This window comes from Giraffa tippelskirchi, chromosome X, assembly GCF_054371585.1.
Source record: "Giraffa tippelskirchi isolate mGirTip1 chromosome X, T2T-mGirTip1v1.2.pri, whole genome shotgun sequence".
Classification (NCBI taxonomy): Eukaryota; Metazoa; Chordata; class Mammalia; order Artiodactyla; family Giraffidae; genus Giraffa; species Giraffa tippelskirchi.
Genome location: NC_137289.1, coordinates 38,119,876 through 38,127,308, shown reverse-complemented (window position 1 = coordinate 38,127,308; position 7,433 = coordinate 38,119,876). Strand labels below are relative to the sequence as shown.

At 39.5% G+C, this 7,433-nt stretch overlaps 1 pseudogene; it reads right to left on the bottom strand.

Annotated features, from left to right (window-relative positions):
• Positions 1 to 1,559: 1,559 nt before the first annotated feature.
• Positions 1,560 to 2,012, bottom strand: LOC145535606 (protein FAM209 pseudogene; annotated as a pseudogene).
• Between the last annotated feature and the right edge of the window lie 5,421 nt (positions 2,013 to 7,433).

The following is a 7,433-nucleotide window of genomic DNA, read 5'->3' as shown; positions in this document are numbered from 1 at the left end:
GGGCCAGAGACGAGGCTGGATCGCTCAGAGCTTTGGTGTGATCAAGTTTTATTAAAGTATAAAGGAGATAGAGAAAGCTGACATAGGCATCAGAAGGGGGCAGAAAGAGTACCTCCCTGCTAGTCTTCAGCTGGATGTTATATAGTCACTAGCAGTTTGTTAATGTAAGAAAGGAATGTCTTCAACTCAGAGTGACACCACACCCCTCATCCATAAGATGTATTTTCGAATAATCTGGGCACCGGACATTCCAGGCCATAAAAGGATTGACTTGAATTTTGCAGAAAGGCAGATCATGCAAATAGTTTCATTTACATAGATTAGGGGAACAATGTCTGAGTATAACATACTGGTTTGCCAAGTAGGTTCTGAGCCTTAGGCGAAAGACAGTGTTTGGGGTAAATGCACAGTACATTAACATAGCTTAAGACAAACATTTCCATAAGAAAAATGCATTGGTTAACTCAAAGTTTGAGAGTAGTTAACTTCAGCTGAAACCAGGTGTCATGGCAACACAGTATTTTAAGAGAAACCTCTCAAATTTGTATAGAGAAGGGAAAAAATATCGCTAGTTTGTTTTTTCCTGCCGCTTAAGAGAGATAAAATGTTTGACACTTGCAGCCTATTTCCTCCATTTGGAGACCCCTGGCCTTCCTGCCTGTTGCCCTCTCTCAAAAACGTGCTCAGTGTTATACATGATTTCAAGTTATGAGTCCTTCATGAAAATATTATTAGAAGACTATTTAAGCAAAATAATCACTGATGGTATAAACAGCAGCAGAAGTTCTGCTGAGCAGTAGATCTATTTAAACCTCAGATTAAAGATAAAACTCCTGAAGAATTTATGGTAATAAAACACAATGGAAATGCTGCAATGGAAATACGGAAATAAGATAACTTTTTAGAGTAGACTGGTGAAACTAAAATAATGAGATACCACTACACACTTATTGGAATGGTCAAATACAAAAATCTGACAAACCAATTACTGGCAAAGATGAGGAACCACAGGAACTCTCATTCCTTGTTAGTGGGATTGCAAAATGGTAGAATCACTTTGGAAGCAATTTCTTACAGAGCTAAACATTGTCATACCACATGATCTATCAATTACACTCCTAGACTGCTCATCAAATGATTTGCTAGTTAATACCCACACAAAAACATGCACATGAATTTTATAACAGCTTAATTCATACTCTCTCTCTCTCACCCACAAATTGGAAGCAACCAAAGTGTCCTTTAGTAGACGACTGGGTAAACAAACTTTGGTACATCAACATAGCAGAATATTATTCAAGAATAAAAAGAAATTAGCTAGCAAATCACAAAAAGAGATGGATGAAATCTGAATGAATGTTATAAAGTAAAATAAGCTAGTCTGGAAAAGGTTATACACTGCATGCTGCCAATTATACGACACTCTGGAAAAGGTCAAACTGTAGAGCAAATAAAAAATATCAGAGGCTTTTTTCTTTTGCTTCAGAATAGTTTTATTAGTTTGGATAAGGTATGTCAACAATCAACAATTCCTCTCCTACTCTGACATACAAATCCACTCAATCGGAGTCTTCGTCGCACCAGAGTTCATACAGTGTAATGTTATTGTGTGCGTCTGCAGGAACCTCGACATTGGGAGCATTGAGGTTACTGCAGGTTGCCGTGGCAAGTTTCAGATTCCGCACCCTGGACACAAATTTCACAAGGTCCATCTCCAGCTGGGTTAAGGTGGCAAACATATAGTCTTTGTCTGGGGAAGCATTTTTCTTTTTCTGTCCCGGAGAGCCAAATGAACCGCCCTGACAGGCAGGAGGAGTCTGCACATTACTCTCACCACTCTCTCCCATCAACTTCACTGTCACATACATGAGCACAATGAAGAAAAGCCAGGGAAACATGATCTTAAGCCAGTCTCGGGCATGCTCTGGTTGATTTTGCTGAATTAGACTGTATCCTCCGCAGAGCATCTTCCCCTGGATTTCTTCGGCTCTCTCTCTCAGAGAAGTAAACATTAAGGCGCAGACACAGGTAACACCCGTGGAAAAGCACAGGAACCATTTGATGGACCACATGTGAGCCGAGAGGAAACAGCTCCTGGTGCGCTGGTTTGCCCTGGCACCTGGAGACTGAGGACCAGCCAGGGCTGGGCCCTTGGTGACGTCATAGAGGGCCCCGCCCCCACCAGAACCCATGTGGCCATTGTGATGACTTCAGGGCCGAGGGTAAGAAGGCTTGCAGGGGTCAACTGGGAGTAGGGCTTAAAGGGAAATAGCGAAATTTCCAGAGGGCAATTGAAAAAGAGGTGGGGAGTGACAGAATGCCATTTCCATGCCAATGTATTCTTTCTGAACCTGGTGCTCTACTGGGAGGGTGGGTCTGTTTTCGATTTTCATTATTCCATTTGTTGAATCCAAACACTGGGCTGAGCAGAGCAGCCCCATGGGCATGTACCCCTATGGAGCAGAGGGACAAGTGGGAAAGTAAGATATTAAACCAGAGGCCACAAACTAGGAGCCACTGATGTGTTTTGTGTGGCCAACACTGTTCTTAAAAATGACTGTACTCAGTCGCTGTCGTGTGTGACTCCTTGAGACCCCATGGACAGTAGCCCACCAGCTCCTCAATCCCTGGGATTTCCCAGGCAAGAATACCGGAGTAGGTTGCCATTTCCTTCTCCAGGCATAAAGGATGTTTTAGGGCAGTGAAACTATTCTGTATGATGTTATGGAAGATACATGACACTACATATTTGTCAAAACCAGAAGAACCTTACAGCACAAAAAGTAAAGCAATGCATGCATATTTAAAAAAAACTGACATCAAGAATAGAATGCAGAATTTGACTAAAGAATGGAATTATATTACAAATGTATGAAACCACCTCACTAAGATCCCCTGACTTAAGTAACTTCGGAAATGAATGGAGTTTGCAAGACTGAAAGTAAAATATAAAAGCAGTGTAATCTAGTTTATAGTGTTCTTTCTCGTAGGGGTACAGGTTAACAATCCTGATACTGTTACACATGCATACTTGAATTGAGCAGTGAAATAGATGGCCCATGAGTATACATACATATATTTCTTTGCCTTCTTAGCTGAAAGGGTTTAAGAGAAATGATACTCCCAAAATCTGAAAGAAACAATGATGTAGAAATAAGCACAGATCTTGGTTCCCAATCCTCTTTTCCAATAAAAGGAACCAGGCTTCTTGGAGAAATTACTGATTGTAGGGCTCAGAGAGGAAATATAGAAGAGGAGTCTGGGGGATCTTACTGTATCAAAAAGGAAGTGCTTTAAAATTTTAAAAAAATAAAAAAGCCCTGAAGTAACGGAGTTATGTCAAAGAAGACAGGAATGAGCTTCCAATGGCCAAAACTGTAACAAGACGAGCAACGTAATAAATTAAGTTAGTCATCTTTTGGGATTATATCCCAAAGTATAAAATGAATATCTATGGGTCCGTACTGATATAAATAAATGATTGAATACATGTGAGACAATAGACAAATTTCCCACGCGAAAGAATTTCAGATAACTGACATAGGTAATTGTGCTCTCAAGGAGGTGGAGCTCCCTATTCCTTAAGAGTGACTTCATTCAAAAAGTCACATAGTGACTTCATTCAAAAAAATACAGCAATATGGCGAGGGGGAAAAAGAGTAACTTGACAGTGGAATAACCTGACAAACACTACTTCAGCCCAGTGGTCAAGGTCAACATTACCAGGGATAAGACATGTAGATCGTATCACATGGTAAAAAGGACACTCAACCTCTGCGGTCTTCTTCCCCCAAAATCCATGAAGTGAAAGTGAAAATGAAAGTTACTCAGTCATGTCTGACTCTTTGCGACCCCATGGACTATACTGTCCATGAAATTCTCTAGGCCAGAATACTGGAGTGGGTAGCCTTTCCCTTCTCCGGGGGATCTTCCCAACCCAGGGATCAAACCCAGGTCTCCCGCAATGCAGTTGGATTCTTTACCAGCTGAACCACAAAGGAAGACCCCCCCCCCAAAAAAATTCATAGTTCCAGGTTAATAGGAAAAACATCAGACAAATCCAAGTTGAGGAACATTTTATAAAATACCTGACTAGTACTCCTCAAAACTATCAAGGTCATGAAAAATAAGGGAAGTCTGAGAAATTGTCACATCCAAGAAGAGCCTAAGGAGACATCTACTACATGCAATGTGGGATCCGGGATGGGTTCCTGGGTCAGAAAAAGGACATTGGGTAAAAACTAAGAAAATTTTAATAGGACAAATCTTAGAAATAAAGTAGGCATGCTAGTTTATAACAATATGTGTGATATTTTGGAACTTTCTGATATATGGCAACTATCTTCACTTTTTTTGTTAGTCTAAAATCATTCTAAGGTTTTTTAAAGTTTATTTTTAAAACATAGAGCAATGGAGGCAACATTAACATTATTTGCTGACGACAGGAGACTCCAAAGAAAAGTACTCTATATAGTCAGCCTTTCCTATCCATGGGTTTTGCATGCAGGGATTCACGAAGTGTGGATTAAAAATATTTATTTAAAAAAATCCAGAAATTTCCAAAAATCAAAATTCAAATTTACCACATGCTGGCAACTATTTACATATCATTTACATTGTATTAGGTAGTATAAGTAATCTAGAGATGATTTAAAGTATATGTGAGGATATGGGCAGTTTATATGCAAATCCTAAAATGCTATGCTTCTTATTATAAGAGACTTGAACATCTGTGGATTTGGGTATCTGATCTTTGGCAGTGGTGTCTTAGAACCAATCTCCCAGAGATATTGAGGGACAGCTGTATTTTAAAGGAATTGAGCTAGATGGCTGGATAAAAATAATAATATATAGAACAGTCTTCCTATACACTAACAACCAATTACATTTATAATGGAAGACATCATTTATAATAGCTAGAAACAGATAAATATTAAGAATACATTTAAGGACAAATAAAAAATATGCAACAGCTATTTGAAGAAAATTCTGAAATACTACTGAAAAACACAATGAAATGCATGACGAAATGGAAAGATGTATCTTTTGGGAGTATGAAAAGATTTTATACAGATATCAATTGTCCCCAAATTATTCTAAAATTATGATGAGATTTCAAAAAAATACTAATGTGATTGGTATGAGAAGTAAGCTAATTCTATAATATATGTGGAAAAACAAACATGTTATAAGAGGCAGGACATTTCTGAAAAAGAAGATGAATGAGCATGAAGGTTGTCCTTACTATATTTTAAAGCATATGGTTAGCCTACATACTTACATAGAGAAGTACTGGTATACGACTAGTACTGGTACATGGTAAGACTTACAGCTCATGAGGTAAGAAGCGAGAGCAGAAATCAACTCAACTACACACACACATACACACACATACAGCTTTTGTATGAAAGTGGCACCCCCAAAATTCATGTTGTAAACCTAATGTCTAGTGTGAGGATATTAGAAGGTGGGGCCTTTGGGAGATATTTAGGTCAGGAGGGTGGAGCCCTCAAGAATGGAGATTAATGCTCTTACAAAGAGAACTCACAGAGCTCCCTAGCTCCTTTCACCATGTGAGAATACAGTAAGTCCCTTACATAGGAATCTTCAAACTGTGAAATTTCAAAGATTCAAACTTGCATTCCCATGTCCAGTCACGTCAGTTAATTCACGTGTCTGGCAGACATTGCCTCATGCGCGCATCCTCTACAAACGGTTGTGCTTTTGTGTTTTTTTCAGCACAGTACTGTATAGAGTACACTAGAACACTACATTTATTTCTAGCCCAGGATGTCCGAAAGCACGTGTAAAAGAGCAGTATACCCTATGACCCAGCAATCCCACTCCTAGGCATATACCCCGAGGAAACAAAAATTGAAAAAGACACATGTATCCCATTGTTCATTCCAGTGCTATTTACAACAGCTAGAACATGGAAGCAACCTAGATGTCCATCAACACATGAATGGATAAAGAAGTTGTGGTGCTTATACACAATGGGATATTACTCAGCCATAAGAAGGAACACATTTGAGTCGGTTCTAGTAAGGTGGATGGGCTTCCCTTGTGACTCAGCTGGTAAAGAATCTGCCTGCAATGTGGGGGACCTGGGTTAGATTCCTGGGTTGGGAAGATCCCTTGGAGAAAGGATAGGCTACCCTCTCCAATATTCTGGCCTGGAGAATGTTCCATGGGCTGTATTGTCCATGGGGTTGCAAAGAATTGGACATGACTGAGCGACTTTCACTTCACTAATAAGGTGGATGAACCTAGAACCTATTATACAGAGTGAAGTAACTCAGAAAGAGAAAGATAAATATCATAACACATATATATGGAATCTAGAGGAATGGTACTGAAGAATTTATTTACAGGGGAGCAGTGGAGAAACAGACAGAGAATAGACTTATGGACATGGGAAGAGGGGAAGAGAGGGTGAGATATATGGAAAGAGTAACATGAAAACTTACATTACCATATGTCAAACAGAAAGGAACGGGAATTTGCTGTATGGCTCAGGAAACTCAAACAGGGTCTCTGTATCAACCTAGAAGGGTGAGATGGGGAGAGAGAGAGGAGGGAGGTTCAAAAAGGAGGGGATGTATGTATACCTATGGCTGATTCATGTTGAGATTTGACAGAAAACAACAAAATTCTGTAAAGCAATTATCCTTCAATAAAAAAATTAATTAATTTTTTAAAAAGCAGCAGAATACAGCCGATTCTGTTATTTGGGTACTAAGGCTAACTTTGCTGGGCTTACAACAAACTGGGCTTAAAAGTGCACTCTCAGAATGGAACTTATTCATACGCAGGAGACTTCCTATAGGAGAGAAGTGCGCAACTCAGAAAAGGGCCCTCATCTGGCCATACTGCTACCCTGATCTTGTACCTCTAGCCTCCAGAACTGTGAGAAATAAATTTCTGTTGTTCACAAGCACCTCTATGCCTGATATTTTGTTATAGCAGCCCAAATGGACTAAGATACATAGACACACATACACATCAAGAATATGATAAAGATAGAAGGTGTCATTTTACACTGGGAGAAGAAAGTTTCTTCAACTAATGTTGATGCATTATTTAGTAACCCTCTGGAAAAAAATATAAACTCGAAGAATTATTTTTCTATACCCCATTTTTCACATGTAAGTTCCCTACCTGAAATGTGGTTTATCTATCTTTGATAGGCAATGCTCACTTATGCTTCAAATTCAATTCAAGAACACCCCTCTCTCTTCCCCTTCTCCCTCTTGCTGAGCAACTCATCACAAAAAATTAGGTGAGATCGATCGAGACAAGTATCCGTGACAGGGGTCATGGAGCCATAGTGGGCCAGAGTGAGATGTTAGAAGTGAAATAGGGGTGATAAGGATATCCATGCAGTCAGAATAGCCTAGTATAGGGAGTCAGAACTCAAATAGGTTGAAGTG